The sequence below is a fragment of the Aythya fuligula genome, chromosome 1 (assembly GCF_009819795.1).
Source record: "Aythya fuligula isolate bAytFul2 chromosome 1, bAytFul2.pri, whole genome shotgun sequence".
Taxonomy (NCBI): Eukaryota; Metazoa; Chordata; class Aves; order Anseriformes; family Anatidae; genus Aythya; species Aythya fuligula.
In genome coordinates this window covers 201,064,608-201,089,337 of record NC_045559.1, presented here as the reverse complement: position 1 = coordinate 201,089,337, position 24,730 = coordinate 201,064,608, and positions in this window count along the sequence as shown.

The following is a 24,730-nucleotide window of genomic DNA, read 5'->3' as shown; positions in this document are numbered from 1 at the left end:
CCAGACGGTAAAGGTCTGAAATGAGGTTGTATAACTTAGAGGATTTTTTATAAACAAATAGAGATGCCTTAAAAAATAATAATCATTATACAGTGATTACAAAAAAGGATATTGTTGTGAAGCTGATTTTAAATTCTAATTGCAGATGGGGAGTTAAGAACTGGGATAACCCTCCAGAAAAGGGTGGCTTGCTTGTAACCCAAGGAGGGTGGCACAGGAATGACATAAATATCTCTGTGCCTGTGTGTGTAGCAAAGAGGGGGGCTCAAAGCTTCTTGGGATTAGTTGCAGAAAAGTGGCTGCAGCTTTGGTAACATTCTGCAAGGGTCTAGCACTGCAGTTTATCTGCTGCATTACCAGTTTTGATCTTGAGGGTATAGTTCACTGGTTGCCAGTTAATTACATCTCATTAATACATTTATGAACTTCTTCATCCCAGTTGTGGCTCAAACTGTTTAAACTGAGCAGTTTTACCCTGAGACAACAAGAGCCAGTCTCAACTTTTGTCATAAACAGCTGGTACTCAGTAGGCCAAATCGTGGTATTTTATCACCATCTGCTGGAGACAAAATGTCATTCACTTAAAAATGGCAATTTAATCTCAGCCTTATAACTTTTGACTTCGTGGACAAAATGTTCCATACCTGTCCATAAAGATTCAAAGATCTTAACGGTAGCACAGACTAGTGTGGCCTCCACGGTACACAGGTCCCAAAAAGTCTTGTAAGGAACAGCCAGAAATTACAAGAGCTCCTATATTTTCCTGCAATTAATCCCTTTATCGTTGCTAAATCTTCCACCGATGTGTAGTTGAGTGCTGTCACATATCACTGTCATGGCAAAGGCTCCAAGGGCGTTGACAGGTGAAATAAAATTTGCAGTACAGACACTGGTTTCCTAGCACTGGAAAAAAGAAAATAAAAATAAATAAAAACATCATGCAAGGGCAGGAAGCCAGACAGTTTTTCACCACTATCAGAGAAGTGATCCTTTCTCTCACTTGCTCAGAGGGTCTTAAAATTGTTTCTTAAACCTGACAAAATACAGAACCCTTTCCAATGAATGACTAGAAAATAAATGTTATTCTCCTTCTCCTTTCTGCCCCTTGCTGCAACCTAATGTCCTTACAGCTTCCCTCCAGTCTCATCATAACTTCTTTCTCTTTCTTGTACCTCCTATCACACCTAAACAGCAGCACTGAGAGCTCAAGAAATGCCTGGACTTATCCTGCTTAACTTTCACCATACGTGTGGCTTCTCAATTGGAAGGCAGTACTATCAAGGCGTCTTCTGTAGTTACTGGCAGCAAATATGGCCTTGTACAGGACAATTTCTGTCTTAAAGGCGCCACTAGATCCAGAAAGATGGGAAAGAAACTATTCTTTTAATTCAGACACTTCGGGTTGTTGATTTAGGTGGGAAGGCCTCATACTCCCTTGGTTTGATGCTCAACATAGAGGCAACCCCTGGGGAAATTCTGCAGCCCCCCATGAGATCTGTTCAGTGGGGATGCAGCCTGCAGGGGACAGAGCCAGGACACTCTCTAAATTTCTCCTGAGTAAGTACAAACTGGGATTTGTCAAACACTTCACAAACAGATAGAAGGGAGCTTATTTTCACATCATTATTTCTGGCCCAAGGCTACCAAATTGCAAGTCTGTCTTTTTCAACACGTGGGAATTAGGGAGTTTTTAGAGTGCCACCAGTCATACCTCTAACTGCATTTGCTGCCTCTGGATTTTGATTGCATTGCACTGCTATTTTAATGGGCCCAAAAGAGCACAGCTAGTTTGCAGTTAAATTGGGCACTTTGTCTCTCTTTTTCCAGTCTCCAACTAAATATCCAACCTCTGTAGATATATCTGGTAATTCTTTCCTGATCACTACCTCTGTCAAAAAAATGCTCACTGGCTCCAAAAGGGCTAAGATTAGTATCACTTCACCAAGGGCACCAAGAAAGTAGCAACACAACTACTGCGGGCCATTCCCCAGCAGAAGGACAATTAAAATCTCTTTCTGGAATGACCTTAGAGTCACTGACCCCAAACCACTCAACATGGTGTTTCTGCGTGCTCCATTTAGTTTTGTTCCTCCTCCATGTTATGAGGCAGCCGCTTCTTCTCCATTACATAACCACATCCCACCCATCACATATTTTCATGACCCCAAATGCCCTCAGCCCTATTACCTGCTGGCACCTGGGTGTCTCCACGCAATCTCATTCAATCTCTCAAGAAGCAGAGCTCTGAGATATCTCAGCTATGTAGAAGAATCAATTCTGGAAATGTCCCAAACCTGGCAAGTCAGGGGAAGAGGTCAAGAGCCCACTTTTCAGTATCATCTAATCGCACAGCGTGCTTGCTCCATATGATCTCATTTTGCCTTAACATCACAGGCTAAAGAGGAAATCAAATTGTTGCACAGAAGGTGCAACAAGTTTTAGGCAAGTACTGCAGAATTAAGTTTAAATTTAAAAAGAAAGTAAACTCCTGCCTCAGCAAGAGCACACAAGAGCCCTGCTGAGCTCAGGCCTGCAAGATGGGGCTGCCCTGTGCATTTTAGACATGGTGTAATCTCAGAGGTCTGCAGTAAATTGGCAATGTGAGATGAGCTCTTGCCTAATTAGCAGATTTCTTCTTGTGCCTCAGTGACTGCACACCAGAGCTTGGCCACCCTCCACTAATTTGCAGCATCTCAAGCTTTAAAACACTTTCTTACATTCCAGATCAGCAGGGCCAGCTGGAGGAGCACCTGCCAAATGGAAGAATTCACTTGCAAAGGTTCACATCCAAAATGAGGCCTGGGACTGAGGCAGTTCTGCACCAGTGCCTCAACACCTCTCACACCTGGGCTTCTTGCTGAATCCAAGAGGTGAATCAGGCAGAAATATTTATTCCATTTTGCCCATAGAAATAACAGGGGGCTAGCACCAGGACTTTTAATAGATCTTGTGTTTGTAATTCCCATGCATAAACACGTCGCAAGGCACCTGTTGGTCACTCCATCTGGCAGCAGGCACCAAGGCTTTTTGATATTTCACATTTTTTATGTTTCTTGCATTTGAATGGCAACACAACCCTTTGCTAACAACCCTGCTGCTGCACAGAAGCTGTCTACCAGCGCTAAGCCTGGCTGCAGGAAGGACCCCAACATTTCCTTGAGGGTTGGGTCTAATCACAGATTTCCGAGACCAGAACAGCACACTGGCACAACAAAAAGGAGGAAGTTTTGTAGATACTTGCAACATAAATACTAAACCAGGTGTGATTAAGAATGACTTGCAACAGAAATGCTAAAACAATTATGAGATTGACTTACAGCAGGAATACTAGAACAGGTATGATTCAGATTGAGGCATGAATGAGAATATCTGCATTAACACCAGAAGAAACCATAGAACAAGATTTAAAAGAACGGCTTCTACACAAAATGCAGAACATTTTTCCCAGTCAAACTAAAGAATGATTTGTTTCCATCCAGCCCAGACAAGCCTGTGCTCTGATGCCTGGGAGAGGGCAAGCAACAAAGCTTAAGAGCTTCTCTGGATGAAGAACGTGTTGCAGTTTAATAATTACTGCATTAATTTGGGAGAGAAGTGCCCCCATAATTGAAGTGCCCTGTGTCCTGATGTGTCCCTTCTCACCCCTCCAAAGCTTACACTCTGTTCATTCAATATTTAATTTCCTGTCAAGAGAATGTGGATATCAATCCAAAACTTGAAATATATTTTATTTAAACACAATTATCATGATAATCCTAAAGAAAATATGCCTAGACAAAAAATTAATTGTCAGTCAACAGTGATAAATAGTAATAAGGCATATTAGTGATCATATTAGTACAGCTTTACAAATTCAAAGAATGAGCTAATTTCCTTGCTAGGAAAAATATAAGAGGTGACAAGCAAGATCTAGGAGTGTATCTAGTGTCTGATGATATTCTTCACTTCAGTCTTGTTCATATCACATTTATGTAGCTTGCAATACCTATACCATCTTGCTCTTGTCCTGTGGGCAAATCTTCTCCAGAGCACTGAAGAATGAAGACAGGTGTTGAGTGTTAGGTATTGGGAGAAAGGCAGAGAATTACCACATGCTAATTTCAACCCATACATTCTTGGTTCTGCTTAGGATGACGTGTCAGTGGTCTCTGTCACACAGTACAGGCCCCTCGTGTCCAAGCTAATGGTAAGGTAGAATTCATAGAATCACAGCATGGTTTGGGTTGGAAGGGACCTTAAAGCCCATCCAGTTCCAACGCTTGATGAGCGTTTCTCAAGCATTTCTCAACACTTATCGAAACAGAGATTCACGTTAAGGCTGTAACCTATACAGGATAAAAGATGTGTATGCCTTAATCAGTGAAACGCTTTAAGCTGCTTAGCTGATACCCAACTTCCATGGTGCATGCCATGGGGTGAGCCACCATTTATACAGCACATATGGCAACAAAATAAATAAATAAATGAAATCACTTAGTCACATTACTCAAATGACTTCCCCTTGTCTGACACCACCCCACGACTCCAACCACTCTATCCAGGCCCTCGCTTTCCCCCTCCAAATGCAAAGAAACCCCTCTCCACCCAGATATGCCGCAGTCGCCCCACACACTCGTGGGGAACAGACTACAACTCCCAGCGTGCACCGCGCCACGAGGGCGGTGAGGCCGACGAGGCCTGAACGGGCGCCCTGCAGCGGGCGGAGCGAGGGCTGACAGGAGATGTAGTTCTCGGCGCCCAGGCTTCACCCAGTGTGGGCAGGGAAGGGGCAGGTCTCAGCGGCACTTGTTCGCTTTAAGCTGCAGTATTTGTTTCCTTCTGCCACTCCTCAAGAATTCTTAGTCATTCAATATTAAAATTAATTTTATAGAGCTTGAGTAGGCTGAGGAAAAAGTGCTCAGCTTTTAATTTCCCTGAAGGAACATGTCAGATGCAACCCTGAGGAAAATAGGCAATGATGATGCATGAAGCACTTGTTGCCACAGCTATTCAGTTGTTGTTTTACATAAATATGCCCTTTCAGTCACTTAGATGCTCATATCCATGACCGGTTGGCTTAAACTAGCCCGTCCTATTAAATATTCAGCATTATACCTGGTAACAACACAGGCAAAAATAAGCTGCTGCACCTGCTGTCCCTGGAGCAGGCACACATAATTCTGGGAGACACCTTTCTCCTCTTCTCCAGGGCATCATCCACGCACTCACTTGCTGAGCTTTGTTTGTGGAAATGCTCAGTTCTTGCTGTAAAGGTGAGACTTGAGGAGAGATTAACCCCTTTTTGCTTCCAGGCACCAGATTTCTGCTGGTACATTGGCTTACAGGAGGAAGAACAGCTCTCTTGGATTCAGAACAGGGGCTTGCCTGTATTTATTGAGAGAGGCCTGAGAGGTGGGCCTGTGCAAACCTCATGAGGTTCAACAAGGCCAAGTGCAAGGTCTTGCACCTTGAGCAATCCCAAGCACAAATCCAGGCTGGTTATAGAATGGATTGAGAGCAGCCCTGAGGAGAAGCACCTGGGGGTGCTGGTGGATGAGAAGCTTAACATGAGCCAGAAATGTGTGCTTGCAACCCAGAAAGCCAGCCATATCCTGGGCTGCACCAAAAGCAGTGTGGCCAGTAGGGTGAGGGAGGGGATTGTCCCCCTCTGCTGTGCTCTTGTGAGACCCCACCTGGAGCCCTGCATTCAGCTCTGTGCCCTCCAACACAAGGAGGATGTGGAAATATTAGAACAAGTCCAGAGGAGGACCACGAGGATGATCAAGGGGCTGGAGCACCTCTCCTGAGAAGACAGGCTGAGGGAGTTGAGGTTGTTCAGCCTGGAGAAGAGAAGGCTCCAGGGGGACCTTACAGCAACCTTTCAGTACCTACAGGGGCCTACAGGAAAGCTGGGGAGGGACTCTGTCAAGGGGTGTAGTGATAGGACAAGGGGGAATGGCTTTAAGCTAAAAGAGGATAGGTTTAGATTAAATGTAAGGAAAAAATTCTTTACTCAGAGGGTGATTAGGCACTGGAAGACGTTGCCCAGAGAAGCTGTGGATGCCCCATCCCTGGAGGTGTTCAAGGCCATGCTGGAAGGGACTTTTAGCAACCTGGTCTGGTGGGAGGTGTCCCTGCCCATGGCAGGGGGTTGGAATTAGATGATCTTTAAGGTCCCTTCCAACCCAAACCATTCTGTGATTCTATCATCCACGATCTTGTCCATGGTGTGATCCATGCTCAAGTGAAGGTTCTGCTTAACCACAAGTTTAAAAATACACATATTAAAGAGCTCCCAAATTCTGGGGAGTACCTCTCTGCTTGAGTCTCAGCTGCCAACCTGGAGTTGCCAAAGTCATCTAAATCTTTCTGGAGTAAAATGTCCAGTGGTATTAGAGCTCATGAGTGCCCTTCTCCCAGGGCATCTAGTGAGGACAGTGCTGCAAGCAGTGGACATTCCTCAAAAGCTGAATAGCTGATGGGTTGCTTTCAGTGTTAACAAGACTTGAAGGTACAAAGCAAGTAGCAGGCATCTTTTACATAGAGAAAAAAAAATGCATTAGAGCAGTAATATCTCTTTGAAAAGCTTGTCATTAACAATTATTTGCAGTGATGCTGCTAATTTGGGCTTTTAAGCTTTGATGAATGGCTTACTTAAATGAAGGAGAAGGCTGTATGGCACTTCCTTTTTGTGGAGATTAGTCTCTGTGGATAGTGCTTTTGAAGTGCCCATGCACAATTGATTAGTTTGATGATTAGTGGATAAAGTTTTAAAGAATTATACTGAATGTTATGGACTGTTACTTCACATTAATTTCTTTTCTGGTGTTCTGAAGTGACCAAGTCATTGCCAGCCATATTCTTGTGGGAGCTCTGGACTTCTCTGCTTCAATAAATCCTGTTCTGAAAAGAATGATAAAGTGCACAAACCAGAACTACAGGCAGTATTTTTTAGAAGTCCTCACCAGCATCTCCCCGTTGTATATTGTGACCCAGCTACTGCAGGAGGGATGTTGAGAACCATACAGAATCACTTTGTGGTAGGGCCCTGTTCCTGGGGAATAGGAGGAATGGCTTCAAACCACGTCAGACTGAGAAGAGCCAGGAAACCATATCTCCTACTTCTGCTGGACATCCTTTCTTCCCTTGCTCACTCCCTCCATTCCTTAGTAAGGACCTTTAGCCTGAGAAGTGCCCTCAGCAAGTTGGATCCCATGAAGATAAAAGAATTACAATTGTATAGGGACAATCAGACTCATCCTTGCACATAGCATTTTCTGTTCATAGGCCTCAACTCAGGGCATCAAATGCTCCTAGAAGGATTGTGTAAATACCATTCACATCTCTGTGCTGCCTAAAGAGCCTGAAGATCAGCTTCAGGCTCTGAATCACTGGTGGGCCAGATGCCTCCTACCTAAGCACTGTAAAACCAGGACAGCTACCTACAGCAGGTAACTGCACCTTGCACCCAGCATTAACTTGTCTCTACTCATTCTGTTTAGGCTTTAGTATTTTTCTGCTAGGTTCCTTATGGATTACATGAATATTTCTCATATGCTTCAACCAGGAGGAGACACTATTTTAACTTCTATTATTTTAACTTCTATTTCTTATTTCTAGATTTAATAAATAAATAAGTGGCTGTTCTACAGGTTTCTTACCACACCCGAATGGATCAGCGTGCACGCTCCGGGGCGCCTGCTCGAGGCTTGTACGGGACAGAAATGGGAGAGCTTCATTCTCGGTCCCGGCGTGCTCAGCTCGCTGGTGGCCCTACAGGAAAGATGCTCCCTGAGTGCACAGACAGACAGAAAAGCTGCTCCCCGACAGGGCAGCTCCTGACCCTTCCTCTGACAGCCCTGGCGGCCATTTGGCAGTTCATAGAATAGAATCATAGAATCATAGAATCATAGAATATCCTGAGTTGGAAGGGACCCTTAAGGATCATCAAGTCCAACTCTCGACACCGCACAGGTCTACCCAAAAGTTCAGACCATGTGCCTAAGTTCACAGTCCAATCTCTTCTTAAATTCAGACAGGCTCGGTGCAGTGACCACTTCCCTGGGGAGCCTGTTCCAGTGTGCAACCACCCTCTCTGTGAAGAACCCCCTCCTGACGTCCAGCCTAAATTTCCCCTGCCTCAGCTTAACCCCGTTCCCGCGGGTCCTGTCACTAGTGTTAATGGAGAAAAGGTCTCCTGCCTCTTGACAACCCCTTACGAGGAAGTTGTAGACTGCGATGAGGTCTCCCCTCAGCCTCCTCTTCTCCAGGCTGAACAGGCCCAGTGACCTCAGCCGTTCCTCGTACGTCTTCCCCTCAAGGCCTTTCACCATCTTCGTAGCCCTCCTCTGGACACTTTCCAACAGTTTCATGTCCTTTTTATACTGTGGTGCCCAGAACTGCACACAGTACTCGAGGTGAGGCCGCACCAGCGCAGAGTAGAGCGGGACAATCACCTCCCTTGACCTACTAGCGATGCCGTGCTTGATGCACCCCAGGATACGATTGGCCCTCCTGGCTGCCAGGGCACACTGCTGGCTCATATTCAACTTGCTGTCTATCACGACCCCCAGATCCCTCTCTTCTAGGCTGCTCTCCAGCGTCTCATCGCCCAGTCTGTACGTGCAGCCAGGGTTTCCCCGTCCCAGGTGCAGGACCCGGCACTTGCTCTTATTGAACTTCATGCGGTTGGTGATCGCCCAGCTCTCCAACCTGTCCAGATCCCTCTGTAAGGCCTTTACGCCCTCACTTGAGTCCACAACTCCTCCAAGTTTGGTGTCATCAGCAAACTTGCTCAAAATACCCTCTATTCCTACATCCAGTTCTGCCTGCCCCCCGCGCCACAAGCTGGCTGAGGCCTAGGCCTGTCCGCAGCACGGCTGTCAGTGATGGCGGGCGGCACCTAGAGCCAAGAGGCCTTTCCTTTTCTTCGTGCTGAAGGAAACGTGCTGTCTGGAGCGAGCAGTGCCGCTTTTCTCCGCATTCCGGGGCTGTCATGGTAAGTGACATGGCCTCTCACTTTGAGGGCCCTGTTTTTCGTCAGCATTTGTGAGGGGCTTCTGCATCCCCCCCGCTCACTTGTTGCGGCCAGGGCTTCCCCCCAGGATGTCTGGGCAGGCCCATGCCGCTGGGCAGGCTCTGGGTGGGCCTCGTCCCCTGCAGGGGCAGGCGTCTGCCGCTGAGCCCACAGCCCAGGAGCGGCTCCTGCACTCGCGGCTGCCCCTGCCCGGGCTGCTGCCGCTGCTTCTGGAACCTTCCTGCAGCCTCTGGCAGCTGGCGCCTGCGTGGCGGCGGCTCGGTGGGCTTGGCAGCCCGGGATCTGCCCCTTGCTGCTCTGGCAATATGCACAAAAGAAGAGCCCAGCTCCAGCAGAAGGACGGGATCCGTTCTGCCTGGCGCTTGTGTGGTGCCTGTGGCCAGAGTGGGCAGGCCAGCATGTCGCTGGGGCTGGCACTCAAGGCTTTCCCTCCTTGTTGGGAACTCCTTGGCTGGATTTCACTGAGCTCAGGGTGTTGGCTCTGCTCTTCGTAGCCCAGCTCTTCTTTAGAGGGCAAAAAGGAGGGAGCTGGGACAAAACACTGAGGCCATCGCCAGGGCTCTCCACAATGACACCGTCTGGCACCTGCTTGTGAGCAGTGGCCAAGGCAGGAGGGCCCAGCTTCTTGCTTGGAGAAGCCCCCGAAATACTGATCCGTGTTCCTGATTTCTTGCTTTTCAGGGTGTCACAATACCTGGGCTGGGCGCCTTCTTTGCTGGTAAACAGCAGCGGTCCAGCGGAGAAAGACACTAAGAGCAGGCAATGTGAGAGCTGGCTCCTGGCAGTGCTGGCAGGTACAGCTTTTGCTCTACCTCTGAAAATGTCGCCCCATTAATCTGCAACTTTTGTCACCTTTACCCATCTGATTCTCTTACTCACCCCACTGCAGGGGAGTGAGCGAGCAGCTGTGGGGCTCATTTTATAACCTGTTGGGGTTAACTGACAGGAGATGGCAGCAGTGTTCAGGGCTGAGTTCATGAGGTGAGGACAGGTCTAAGGAAACCTCCGTTTTGGGGTCTCTTGCTGGAAAAGGCAAGTATTTGTGAGTACGTCTCCAGCAGCCCAGAGCCTTCCTCCTTTCTCTTCCCTTCCTTAGTCTGAGCGAGAAGACTCACGTATGGAATGAACGTGAAAGGTGCTGGCACGTACAAGCTAAATAGTACTGGATAAAGGCGGCGGTAACCAGCCTCAGCCGTGCCGCATACGGGCTGTGAGAAATGGGAAGAGAAGAGCTGGCAGCAGTCTCCTCTGTTCTTTCCCATTTCTGGCTGGGAACACGATAAGCCCATCGGGACAGTGCTTGTTTGCAGGGGCCGTGACAATTTTGCTGGGCTGGGGGAAGCCTCCCTGGGCCTCTGTGACACACGCAGACCACCCCCAGAGGACCAGAGCCCCAGCAGTGCCTTTGGCTGTGGGCAGCACATCCTTGCAGTGCACAGCAGGAGATGCGGTGATGCAGTATGGGGTGGGCACGTGTGCGCTGGGGAAACTCGAACCCGAGAATCACTGAGGTTAGAAGAGACCTTCAAGATCATCTGGCCCGAGCATCCCCCTACCACCAGTATCACCCACTAAACCATGTCCCTGAGCACACGTTTCGTGTGGAGGGACATTGGCCAGAAGAGGGGCAGAAAGCGCTTTGTGGGAGTTTGTTCCCAGGCTGCGCAGCAGCAGCCGCCTGCGGAGGCTGCGTGCCCACGTGGTTCGGTCACAAAGTGGAAGGGGGCCGTGCTCCTGAAGCTCTGCTCGGGCTGCCGCTGTGCTCTTGAGGAGCTGCCTTGCAGGGAAGAGCCGAAGGCACTGGGAAGCAGCGGCCCTGCGTGGGACAAATCCACGAGTGCTCCCATCGTGTGCAGCAGCTGGCTCGTGTTCCCAGCTCTCACGCACCTTCAGACAATGGTGAGCCGTCAGGGGGTGCCTGAGGACCAGGCAGCTGCACAGCCCTCTCGAGCTGCAGTTCCTCCTGGGGACAGGGACCGGGGGTCTCAGGACATGGGCAACGACTCCCGTGGTCACCAGGGCTGTGCTGCAGGAGCGGGCTGGCTTGCAGCATGACCTCTCTTTCCCTTGCTTTTCAGGGATCGTGATCCAAGTTTGGGGTGCAGTGTCCCAGTGCATCCCAGCAACGCCTTGCACCTTCTGGCCGGCAGCGGCTCCTGGAAACGTCCCTCTCCGAGCTGTTGACGCCCTGATGGCTGCGTTGGCTTTCTGCCTGAGCAGCCCCGATGCCTTCGCTGGCAAGGGCATCCCTTCCTGGCCATGGTCTCACCCAGGACTGTCTCTCCTGCAGAGGTTAGGCACAACGGATTTGGCCACATCGCACCGAAGAGGTGTCCTCTCACAGCCAGGGTCTGGAGGAGTCATCGTCTTTCCCAGGTGAGGGTGCTGCGTCTGCAGCCCATGGCTGGCGTCAAGGCCAGGGCACTGCAACCACTGAGTGCGGTGGCCTGGAATCACACTGCTGTCCTCTTCTTGCTTCCAGGATTGGGCTCTACATCCCATCGGGAAGAGCTGCAGGGGGAAATCCCGTTCAAAGTCCCGAGAAGCAGGCTGAAAAGAAGGGAGAGTCAAGGATGGGGGAAGACTCCAACAGAAAAGGTAACATGAGAGCAGTCTCGTGGCCGTCATGCCCAAGACGCCGCCCAGGAGTTTCTCTTACCAGCCCTCCTGTTGCCTCCTTACAGGGATGCCTACAGCTGACAAGAGCCAACTGCTCTCACGGCAGAGTCTCTCTCCTGCCAGACTCCCCAGGGTGACAGAGGAGGCACAGCTGGGGCAGGCAGCCAAGGAAAAAGAGCCTTCTCCCAGGTGAGGCTCAGGGGGAAAACGGAGGAGGCAGCCCCTGGGCTCTTGTCCTTGAGTCAGCGAGCGGCTTTCCTTGGACACGGGGACTTGGCCAACTCCACAGGGGTCCCGACACATGTCCCACCCACTGCCCTTTCCTTGCTGGGCAGCCGGTTGCTGAGCAAAAGCTGTAGCAGCAAATCCTCCTCTTGTGTGCTTGCAGAACGCCGACAGCACGTCAGGAGAGCTCCTCGAGGATGGCAGAAGAGGGGAAGGGCAAGCGCTGTGCTGCGGCCTGGCCCCAAACTCAAGCCCCTGCCCGTGAGGCTCACCAGAGAGCAGGACAGGTAGCCACTGCATCTGTGTGCCCACTGCCGGGCTGTTTCACGGGTTGCCTTTGTGGAGATTTGATGTTTCTCTCTAAGCGTTGCATGCTCAGCACAAAGCATGTTTTTGCAGGCATTGCTCTCCTGCGCACACTGCCAGTGTACAGCCAGGGAAGCAGCTGCTGCAGCAGCTCAGAGCAGAAGGCCACGGTTGTTCACTCATCCAATGCAGCTGCAAGGGAGCCTCCGTTTTTTCGGGGAACTCCAGGCCTCTGGGTACAGCAAGGGACAGGCTTCCCCTATCTCTAGTTCTCTCTCTCCCCTCTTTGCTGGGAGGGTCTGGATGTGGGCATCTACTTCTCTGATTTGGCAGGTGGCTGCCACAGCTTGGGCCACGGCGTCTCCTTGGGCCAGACCTCAGAAAAGAGACACCGGTCCTCGCGGAGAGCTGCCGCCTGCTGGAAAAGCAAGACCAGGTTGTTCAGCAAAAGCTATAGCAGCAAATCCTCGTCTTGTGTGCTTGCAAGATGCTGGCAGTGCGTCAGGGGAGCTCCACAAGGATGGCAGAACAGGGATAGGGTTGTTACAAGGGTAGTGCTTCTGCAGATTTGACATTCCTCTAACCACTTCATGCCCTTCTCCACGGTAGGAAATAGGCTGCCTGTGCCGGCAACGAGATGAGAGAACTCTGCAGGCATCGCTGGCTGAGGAGCAGCTGAAGAAAGAAGGGGAGGGACAGCACGTGTGGGCACAGTGCAAGGCTCGTGGCGAAAGGAATGGGAGAGAGAGGGCCTGGGTATGCCAAGTGCTTTCAAGCACTCCAGAAGGAACCTCTCTCGTCTCTCAGGGGGCCATGTGCACACTCTTCCCCTTTGAGCTCTGCCAGGAAGCTTCTCTCAAAGACAAAACCCTGCCCTTTCTGAGCCTTGTTTTCCTTCGTGAAGGACGAGGGCTCCTGCAAAGCCCACTGCCCTGAAAGTGTTCTTGCCCTTAGCTTCGGAGGCCGACGGCTGAGGCCTTTCACGCTGCCTTTCTGAGAGAAAGCAGGCTGCAGGGAAGTTTTCCCCTGAGCCTGGGGAAACCCTGAGGGGACCACTGCCCCACTGCCATGGGACAGCTCCCACATTAGCAGCCCCATCTAAAAACGTTCCTTGTTTCTGCTTCCCCTGTAGCAGAAGACGCAGATGGAAATGCAGAGCTTGCAGAGGGAGAGTGCTTCCTCCATGGCACCCGTGGACCTGAAAGAGTCTCTGCAGATGGTACCAGTGGACACGAAACAGCAGCATGTCCTCATCTCTCACCCCCCGGAGAAGAAGGCTGAGGCAGCTCCTCTGAGCAAATCAAGTGCCAAGTAAGTAAGTGTTGGCCAGCTCCCACAAAGGCCAGGAAAAGCTGAGCTGCATCAGGCTGCCCGAGGGATCCAGCATGCGGGTTGCTCAGCTCTGGGCTTTGGCTCTCCATCCCCTGGCTGCTTCGGGGAGGCAAGGACCGTGGAGAGGCCCTGCCTCCAGGCGTCCCCCTGCAGACCCAAAGTCCTGAAGCTCCCCTGCAGCCGACAGTCACGTACCCACAGTGGAAGGGGGCTGTGCTCCCTGCTCCTGGGGCTGGGGGCAGGCAGAGCTGGGGACCTTCAGAGCCCACCTGAGAGTTTTTTTCTCTGTTGATGCAGCTGCACTTCAGTGTGGAGTGTGCAGGCAGGGAAAGTTCTGGAGAAGAGAAAGGAGGCCCTGCAGGAAGACAGGAGCAAGAGCAGAGCTGTGGACATCCGCGGGAAGACTGCGGAGGAGCTCCTGCTCTGGTAATCCTCTGCTGCAACAGCCTTCTTTCCACTAGCAACTAGGTGAGGCTGGGGGGGAGCCGGAGGAGGCAGCCCCTGCGCTCTTGTCTTTGACTCAGCGAGCTGCTTTCCTTGGACACAGGGACTCGGTGAACTCCACGAGGGTCCTGACACATGTCCCACTGACGGCAGTTCCCTGCTGGGGCACCGGCTTGGTGAGCAAAAGCTTTTGCCGCAAAACCTCCTCTGTTGTGTTTGCAGGCTGCCGACAGGGAGTCAGGAGAGCTCCACAAGGACGGGAGAACAGGGCAAGGGCAAGCTGCCCAGACGGGACTGCCCTCCTTGCAGGCCCATCTACTCTATGTTACTCCTTGCTTCTTTTCCTTAGGTGTACCTCCGACAGGTGTCCTGAGTTATGCCTGCCTGTCCTTGCACGCCGGCATTCCTCAAGACACCGTGCAGCGCTGCAAGCGAGAGACCCTGCTCTTTCTGCCCTACGCCCGAGCCAAGAAGCAGGGTGTTGATTTCATCTTGAAGGACACTGGCTGGCTGCTCCTCTGCAACAAGTCCAAGTGCAGTTTTCCACAGCCCGGAAAATCCCTGGGCTGGGGGAATGGCTCCCCCCTTCCCTGCCCACAGCAAGCCCCTCTCAGACGCTGCCACCAAGGCTCTACAGCCCTGGAATGCGGTGCCCTGGAGGCGCACTGCCTTTGTCTTGCTTCCAGGATTGCGCTCTACACGCATTTCTTATTTCAAGATTTAATAAATAAATAAGTGGCTGTTCTACAGGTTTCTTTCCACACCCGAATGGATCAGCGTGCACGCTCCGGGGCGCCTGCTCGAGGCTTGTACGGGACAGAAATGAGAGAGCTTCATTCTTGGTACCGGATTGCTCTGCTCAGTGATTATATAACATCAATAATTATGATAATAGTACTAAGAAAAATAACCCCCGCTAGCCACCCCTACATCTTGTTTATATATTATATATATAGAGAGAGATTGTTTATATATTGTAGATACTGTTCAGCATGACCCCAGATGGGATGGAATACCCCTTTGGCCACTTTGGGTCAGCTGCTCTGGGTCTGTCCCCTCCCAGCTCTTGCACCCCCAGCCTGCCCGTTGGCAGGACAGAGTGAGAAGCTGAAACGTCCTTGGCTTGGTGTGAGCACTGCTCTGCAACAACTAAAACATCAGCGTGTTATCTGCACTCTTCTCATCCGAAGCCAAAACATGGCACCCTACCAGCTACTAGGAGGAAAACTCTCTCTGTCCTAACTGAAAGCAGGACACCCCACAATATAGTTGGTATAGTGTACATGTAATAGACCTGTAGGATGCTTTTTGGGCATGTCCATTAGAAGAAAAATCGAGGGATTATTTTGCTTTTGAATGGGAGAACCCAGAAACAGGAAGGAGACACCAGTTACGATGGACAGTACTACCACAGGGGTTTACTGAGTCTCCTAACCTGTTTTACAAATGTCGTGGTTTAACCCGGCCGGCAGCTAAACACCACGCAGCCGTTCGCTCCCCCTCCCCCTCCCTCTCTGGGACGGGAGAGAGAAATGGAAAGTGAAGCCCGAGAGTTGAGATAAAGACAGTTTAATAAGACAGGAAAATAACAATAACAATAACAATAACAATAACAATAACAATAACAATACAATGGTGATAATAGTACTACTACTAATAATATGTACAAACAAGTGATGCACAATGCAATTGCTCACCACCCGCTGACCGATGCCCAGCCTAACCCCGAGCACTCCGGCCCCCTCCCCCGGCTAGCCACCCCTATATATTGTTTAGCATGACGTCAGATGGTATGGAATACCCCTTTGGCTAATTTGGGTCGCCTGTCCTGGGTCTGTCCCCTCCCAGCTCTTACTGCACCCCCAGCCTGCCTGTTGGCAGGACAGAGCAAAAGGCTGAGATGTCCTTGGCTTGGTATAAGCACTGCTCTGCAACAATTAAAACATCGGGGTGTTATCAGCACTCTTCTCATCCCAAGCCAAAACACAGCATTCCACCAGCTACTAGGAAGAAAATTCTGTTCTAACTGAAACCAGGACAACAAACTTTGGAAAAATTATTGCAATCTTTTGAGCAGGAGGGAGAAAAGTGGATCCTGCCAGATGGCAGAGAGATACTGCCTAAGAGTCGAGAAAGAAGCTGCTCTTTCGGATGCATTTACAACCCCGTTGGGGAACTCGAGCATTGAGCGGTCAGTTTTTAAAATTTCATGGGGGCGTTGGGATATATGAGATTGCTCGGCAAATTGCTCAAGGGTGTCTAACATGTCAGAAGGTAAATAAGAAAAGTGTGAGGCAAGCACCTACTGGGGGACGGAGGATCGCATACAGGCCATTCGAAAGAGTACAGGGTGATTTCACCGAGCTACCCAAAATAGGACAATATAAATATTTGTTGGTGCTAGTGGATCAACTAACCCATTGGGTAGAGGCCTACCCTGTGGCGAGGCCAACTGCCGCTATGGCAAATAAAATTTTGATGGAAAATATACTACCGCGTTTTGGGTTGGTAGGGAGCATTGACTCTGACCAGGGGACACATTTCACATCTAAGCTGTTACGGGACTTAACCACAGCCCTAGGCATTAAATGGGAATACCATACTCCATGGCATCCACAAACTTCAGGACGAGTTGAGAGAATGAATCAAACGATTAAACAACAATTGGCTAAATCAATGATTGAAACCCAACTGTCTTGGATAAAATGTTTGCCACTAGCATTACTGCATATTAGGACTATGCCCCATAGTGAAACAGGTGTCTCACCTTATGAGATGTTCTATGGAATGCCGTATTCCCAAGGAATGCCATTGGATTATACTTTGATAGAGAATTAGGAAAGCCAGAAATATGTGATTATGACAGGGAAACAACTACAACAATTAAGGGAAGAGGGAATTTTAGCACAAAACGCCCCACTGGGGTTTGCTATTCATAAGATACAACCAGGAGACAAGATCTTAATAAAAACCTGGAGGGAAGAACCATTGAACCCTCAGTGCGAGGGACTGTACCTGGTTTTACTGACTACTGAAACAGCTGTGAGAACTGCAGAAAGGGACCCACGCATCCAGAATAAAAGGACCAGTAACTACTGAAACTTGGAGGGTTGAGTCCCCTCCTGGGGAACTGAAACTAAGGCTAAAGAGGGACTAATATTCTGGCAACGAGGCTCTGCATGAATTAAGGATGCCAAATAAAGGGGACAAGCCTGAAGGGAGGAAAGGGAAAAGGCAAGACCGGGGCAGGACCCTGCACTGCGGTGTGTATAGTCTACCGAGGGAGGCAACCCCTATGGGTATTGACTGCCGAGTGAGAGGGCCTCGACCGGACTTTTCCCACACTAAGGTCAGCTTGTCCCGAGAAAATAACATAAGAACCTTTTTTTTAAACCTATATAAAATTGTGATTCGTTTTCCAGGAGCTGGATCACCCTGACAGGCCAAACGGTAACACAAGCCTGAATCGACCCTGAAAGCGGGCCCAACCCCTTGACTGAAGGCGTTTGCCTATTATGATCCAGCTACGTGGGCAGAAGACAGATCCTGGGGCTATAGGACCCCATATACTTAATAGAATAATTAGGTTATTAGCTGTAATAGAAATAGTTATAAATAAAACCGGAGGTGCACTTGGATTAATTGCAAAGCAAAATACCAAGATGAGAACTGCTTTGTATCAAAATTGCCTAGCTTTGGATTATTTACTAGCACAAGAAGGAGAAGTCCGTGGAAAATTTAGCTTTAGTAATTGCTGTTTAAAGATTGATAAAAAGGGTGTTTCTTCCTAGTAGCTGATAGAATGTTATGTTCTGGTTTAGGATGAGAAGAATGCTAATAATATGCTGATGTTCTAATTGTTACAGAGCAGTGCTTACACCAAGCCAAGGATGTTTCAGCTTCTCACTGTCCTGCCAGCAGGCAGGCTGGGAGGAGGGCCGGACTGCTCGGGGTTAGGCTGGGCATCGGACAGCAGGTGGTGAGCAACTGCATTGTGCATCACTTGTTTCGTACACATTATTACTAGTAGTACTATTATCATCATTATTGTTATTATTATTACTGATATTATTTTCTTGTTTTTATCTCAACTCACAGGCTTCACTTTCCCATTTCTCTCTCCCATCCCAGAGAAGGAGGGGGGGAGGTGAGCGAGCGGCTGTGTGTTGTTTAGCTGCCCGCTGGGTTAAATCACAACAGAAAGAAAAGCTGTAAATGAACTTGTAAAGGAAATGAGAAAATTGGCCCACGTCCCAGCACAAACCTGGAAGGATATGGAATGGGATTTCTTTTCATGGCTGCCTGGTGGACCATGGGTTAAAAGAGTGTTATTTTTATTCTTATGTGGTGTAATGATGTTATTGTTTATACCTTGTATGATACCTTGCCTTACATTATTAATACACCGGGTGATAAATAGTACATTTGTAATAACTTCATTAAAAAAGGAAGGGGATATGTCAATTATGATGCTTAAGAATTGGACCCTCCAAGAACGGACTGATGAAATCCAGTTATTAACAACAGAAGAGACACAAATTGAGGATATTAAAAAGAAGATAAGGGATTGTGAAGAATGTTTTAACAATTTGTGTCCATAAAGAACAGTCCTGTCTGCCTCTGGGCCCTGCACTGGCAATTTAATTCTTGAACCACAGATGCAGTGTGTCCCAGTCTCCCCCTCATTCTAGTCAATTTATCAAGTCTTCAGAAAATACTCCTCAAATTTATGAACCTGTTTGCTTTTGTTATTCCGGACTTCTATTTCTAACAGTTACAGCCTTTTTTGTTGTCTTCTTTGAGATTAACTTAACACTGCTATAGGTGTGACTGTCCCTGTGAACGGCTGCTGAGGAATGTTTTAATTATTTGTGAAGTGTCAATAAGAAAGCTATTTGTGTTTGTATGAAGTCTGATGGTTTCTGGGGGTTTCAGAACAACTGATAACAACTAGTGACTGTTATGGGATACTATGCAGGCCTCTGATATCTGGCCAGGTGGCCAAGAGATTAAGAAGAAGAAAAAAAAGAAGCTGAAGGACGGCTAGGAGACAAGACCTGCAGGGGATGCTGTGTAAACTTGACACGGTGCCACGGAAGTACAAAGGGGAAGGACAAGAAAAAAACCTTGGAGAGGAAGACTACGAGCCTTCAGCATGAAAGACCCCTAGAGACCCCCAGAGGGACCAGCGGAGACTGATGCGCATGCTCCAGTAGGAGGGACTGGACCCCGGAAGCTAATTATAATAACCTATTTTTTTTTAGAAGTAGTAATGAATATGTATTAGTCTAGGAGTATAAAAATCAGCTACTTGATGTGGCTGGTGTGCGTCCTGGTGGAGCGGAGACTCCCGGTGCACCCAGCGCTGTTTGCTTACCTCTATTCTTTTATATTCTTTTAATAAATCCTACTTTTTATTTAATCCTATTTTGAAGAACGAGCCATTTCTAACACCTTTAATTAAACCTTTCTCATCTCCAGCCTCGAGTTCTCTGTGTTGTATTTTCTCCCCCTTCCTCTTTGAGGAGAGGGGGAGTGAGAGAGCGGTTGTGGTGGAGCTCGGCTGCTCACCTGAGTCAAACCACCACAGTACTCCAGAACCAAGTGGTATTGGGTTTATTAGTAGCCTCACAGGAGAGCGTGTGCTGTAATTACTGCTAGTTGCTCTATGCATGTAGATCAAAAGGGGCAAATGTGACTGATCTCCAAAATCTTTGGGAAAGAAACCCAAAAGCAGAAGCCCCTTCTCCACCTTCTTCTTGGGGCGTTGCTGCTGCAGCGAGAGGGGCTTCACTGGCCTCCCCCACAGGGCCTCCGGCCAAGGCAGAGGCCGAGGATGTACATTCTGCAGCCTCTGCTGTGGGAGGAGGCAGCCTGGGCACTGTGACCCAGGGAGCACTTGCTGCCTTGCTTGGGGCTCCCTGGATGATGGCTACAGAGTGGAATAGGACTGCAGCAACGATGGTCTCAACTCTTTCATCCAGCTCTTCGTCAGAGACACTGCAGGCATGTCGGGCACGTCCCTGGCTCTCCACCACCGCCACAGGGCTGCGTGGGCCACGTTCCCCCCTCTCTGCCCTCACTGCCCTGTCCCTGTCGCCAGATTTGCAGGGAAGAGCTGGCAAAAGCTCTCGCTGGCTGTGGGCCTCTGTGCCCGATGCCTTTGCTCTTCCTCTGGCAGAAGATGCAGAGGCTGCTGCTTGCAGAGGGGGCAGCTTGCAAGTGGCCCTTTCAGATGATGATGTCTGTGCTGCAGGCACTTGCTTGAGAGTCGCTGCCAGCCTTGGCAAAGGCGGCACGGCTGGCAGCTGCATTCCCTCGGCCTGCTGCACCCCACGGTGTGGCAGCGTCTTCATGTCTTGCAGCTTCTTCTCCATCTGCAAGAGAAGGCGACGAGAAAGGCCAAGTTACTTGGGCCATTTCTGCCATTCTGCTCCGTGTCCCCGCTAGAAGTGCTGCTGTGAGCTGCCCTGCAGCGGGCTGGGAGTCATCCTTATTCTGGTGCTCCATGCTATGCTCCAGGTCCTCTGACCAAGAACTCCAACGGGCACCCAGGGGAGCTGCTGCCTCCTGACAGAGCTGCTCTCCTGAGAGCGAGTGGGCAGCCCGGCCTACTTGCTCTATGTATGTAGATCAAAAGGGGTGAATGTGGTCCGCCTCCTCTCCATGTCGTTGCTCTCCCTGTGCTCCCCGTGTGTGCCAGGTCCCCCAGTGCTCCAGCCAAGGCAGATGCTGAGGATGTAGAGTCTGCAGGCTCTGCTCTGGGAGGAGGCACGCTGGGTCCTGTGGCCGAGGGAGCACTTGCTGCCTTGCTCACGGCTCCCTGGCTCATGGCTACAGCACGGCGTAGGACTGCAGAAATGATGGTCTCCACTGTTTCATGCAGATCTTCATCACAGGCACTGGAGGCATGTCGGGCATGTCCCTGCCTCTCAACCATCACCGCAGTGCTGTGCTCACTGGGGCTTGGACAGGCTGATGGTTTTGACTGTGGAGCCCCACGTGTCAGGGGAGGCGTCCTGTGTCCCTCATCTTCCAGAGCAGGGGCTGCTGGAGGACTTGCTGGCCTGCTCTGTGCTGCTGTTGTTGAAGTGAGAGGCGTGCTGTGCCTCTCTTCCTCGGGACATTCTGCCAGGGGAGCAGCTGATGGGGCAGTGTCCGTGGTTTGCAGCGAGCCAGGAGAGGCGCTTGCTGGGTGTTCTGCTTCTTGTGCTGCCTCCCTGTCCACACTGCTGGCTGCGCTGCCCTCTTCCTGGGGAACGTCCTGTGGGTCTGTGAAGAGGCTGGCGAACCTGGGGTTGATCCAGGAGTTGAGGATGACGATCTCCTCCTCTTCGTTCCATCCCACAGGACTGCTTTCTTTCCTGCCCCGGCCCTGGCTTGTCACATCCTTGCCTGTCCCCTGCCTGGGTTTGACGTGTTTCTCTCTCCGTTGCTTTTGCTTCTCACCCTGGCCTGGGCTAGCTGGTGCAGGGTCTTTCCGGGCAGCTGTTGTTCCTGCGCATACCCGGGAATCGGGCCCTGGCAGAGAAGTCGTCCACGTCCTCTCCATGTCTGTCTGGACCCCGGCTGAACTTGTTGCTCTCAAGTTGCACCCCGTTTGTGCCAGGTCCCCAAGTGCTGCTGATGGTTGGCCGTGTTCCCAGCTTTTTTGCGTCTTCTCCGGCACTTCAGACACGCGGGACTGTGCTGTGTCCCGCAGTGCCGTGCAAGAGTCTGCAGGGCTGTGTGGGGCAGGGTGCCGGCTCTTCTTTAAATTCTGGGGCCCAGTTGCGGGCTGAGGTGGTGTTCTGTGTCCTTTGCTCGTGGGACGTCTGCCCACGGGAGGAAGCCTTGCCTCCCTCATGGCTCCCTGGTTCCAGGCAAGGGCATTTCTTATTGCACTGGAGACGAAGGCCTTTACTGGGTCTTCCATTTCTTCAGCAGGGGATGCAAGGCTGCTTTTGGACGAGTGCCGACTCTTCCAGTTTTGGGCCGCTGCTGTGGCGAGAGGTGGTGTTCTGGGGCCTTTGGCCCCGGGACCTCTGCCTGAGGGAGAAAGCCTTGCCTTGCTGCTGGCTCCCTCGTTGCAGGCTAGAGCGTTTGTTATGACAGTGGACACGAAGGACCGTACTGTATTGCCCACGTCCTCGTCAGGGGCCACAGGGCTGTGTGGGCCACGTTCCCGCCTCCCTGCCCTCACTGCCCTGTCCCTGTTGCCAGAGATGCAGGGAAGAGGTGGCAAAAGCTCTTGCTGGCTGCGGGCCTCTGTTCCCAATGACTTTGCCCTTCCTCCCCCTGAAGAAGCAGAGGCTGCTGCTTGCAGAGGGGACAGCTTGCAAGTGGCCCTTTCAGACGATGATGCCTGTGCTGCAGGCACTTGCTTGGGTGCTGCTGCCTGAGTCGCTGCCAGCCTTGGCAAAGGCGGCACGGCTGGCAGCTGCATTCTCTCGGCCTCATCCTGGCCTTGTGGACAAGGGAGCACTCGGTGCCTTGCTCACGGCTCCCTGGCTCATGGCTACAGCACAGTGTAAGACTGCAGATATGATGGTCTCCACTGTTTCATGCAGATCTCCATCATAGGCACTGGAGGCATGTCGGGCATGTCCCTGCCTCTCCACCATCACGGCAGCGCTGTGCTCACTGGGGCTGGGACAGGCTGATGGCTTTGACTTCGGAGCCCCTCGTGTCAAGGGAGGCGCTCTGTGTCCCTCATCTTCCAGAAAAGGGGCTGGTGGAGGACTTGCTGGCCTGCTCTCTGCCAGTGCTGTTGCAGTGAGAGGCGTGCTGTGCCTCTCTTCCCCTGGACCTTCTGCCAGGGGAGCAGCTGATGATGAAGTTTCTGTGGACTCCAGTGAGCCAGGAGAGGCACTTGTTGGGTGTTCTGTTTCTTCTTCTGGTGCCTCCCTGTCCACGCTGCTGGATGAGCTGCCCTCTTCCTGGGGAATGTCCTGTGGGTCTGTGAAGAGGCTGGCGAACCTGGGTTTGATCCTGGAGTTGAGGATGACAACGTCTTCCTCTTCATCCCATCCCACAGGACCCTTTTCTTTCCTGCCCCGGCCCAGGCTTCTCACATCCTTGCCTCTCTCCTGCCTGGGTTTGACATTTTGCTCTCTGTGTTGCTTTTGCTTCTCAATGCGGCCTGGGCTAGCTGGTGCAGGGTCTCTGATGGCAGCCGTTGTTCCTGCACATCCCTGGGCTCAGGCCCTGGCAGAGCAGTGGTCCACCTCCTCTCCATGTCTGTCTGGACCCTGGCTCATCTTGTTGCTGGCACTGTGCTCCCCGTGTGTGCCAGGTCCCCCAATTCTGCCAGTCATTGACCATGTTCCTGGCTTTTAGCCGTCGTCTTTGCCAGGTCTTCTTTAAGTTCTGGGGCACTGCTCTGGGTAGAGGTATTGTCTTGTGGTCTCTGCTTCTGGGTCCTCTGCCCAAGGTAGAAAGCCTTGCCTCCCTCGTGGCTCCCTAGTTCCAGGTTATGGCATCGCAAATGCCACTGGAGACGAAGGCCTTTACTGGGTCTTCTGTGTCCTTGGCAGGGGCTGCAGGGCTGGTTTTTGGCAGGGCACTGACTCTTTTTCAAATTTTCGGGCACTGCTATGATGAGAGGTGGTGTTTTGCGGCCTTTGCTCCTCGGACCTTGTCCAAGGGAGGAAGCGTTACCTCCCTTGTAGGTCTCTCGCTGCAGGCTATTGCATTGCTAATGACACTGGAGAGTAAGGCCTTTACTTCTTCTTCCATTTCTTCAGCATGGGCTGCAGGGCTGTTTTTTTGGCAGGGTGCTAAATCTTCTTCAATTCTGGGGCCCTGCTGTGAGGAGAGGTGGTGTTATGCGGCCTTTGCTCCTGGGAGGTCTGCGTAAGGGACAAAGCATTGCCTCCCTCATGGCTCTCTCATTCGAGGCTAAGGCAATGCTCATGGATGTGGAGAGGAGGGCAAATACTGTGTCTCCCAAGTCCTCAGTGGGGGCTGCAGGGCTGTGGGAGGCCGGGTGCTAACTCTTCTTGCAATTTTGGGGAACTTCTCTGCTGAGAAGTGGTGAGAGGTGGCTTTTTGTCCCGGGTTGCACACCTCGCTAGTGACCCTACGAGACAGATGCTGCCTTAGTGAACAGAGGGAGGAAAGCCTCTTCCTGACAGGGCACCTCCTGACACATGCAGTGTCAGCACTGGCGGCCATTTTGAAGTTCTGGTTTCCTCCCATGCCACAACCTCGCTGAGGCCTTGGGCTGTCCCCAGCATGGCTGTGAGTGCTGGCCAACAGCATCTAGACCCATGTGGCCTGTCTTTTTCTTCGTACTGAAGGAAATCTTGCAGCAGGAGTGGTTTCACTGGCTTCCCACACAGGGCCTCCAGCCCAGAGAGAAGCCACTTCTTCCTCTGGTGCTGCTACTTGATCAAGAGGGGCTTCAATGTCTTTTCCCACAGGGTCAGCAGCCCAGGGCGAATCGGTGTCTCCTTCACATGGTGCTGCTTCTGCATGGAGGGGGGCTTTTGTGGGCCTCCCTGAGAGGGCCTCCAGCCAAGGCAGAGGCTGAGGGAGTACAGTCTACAGGCTCTGCTGTGGAAGAAGGCACCCTGTGCCCTGTGCCCGAGGGAGCAGTTGCATGAGCTGCACACTTCCTCAGGAAAGGCCTGTGAAGAGGACTCTGCAGCTGCTGATTCAGAGAGAGCCGCTTCCTTAGTGTCCCTCACACGGCCTCCAGCCGAGGGAGAAGCCACATCTCCTTCTCATGGTGCTGCTTTTGCAGTGGGAGGGTCTTTGTTGGACTTCCTGGGAGGGCCTCCAGCCAAGGCAGAGGCTGAGGAAGTA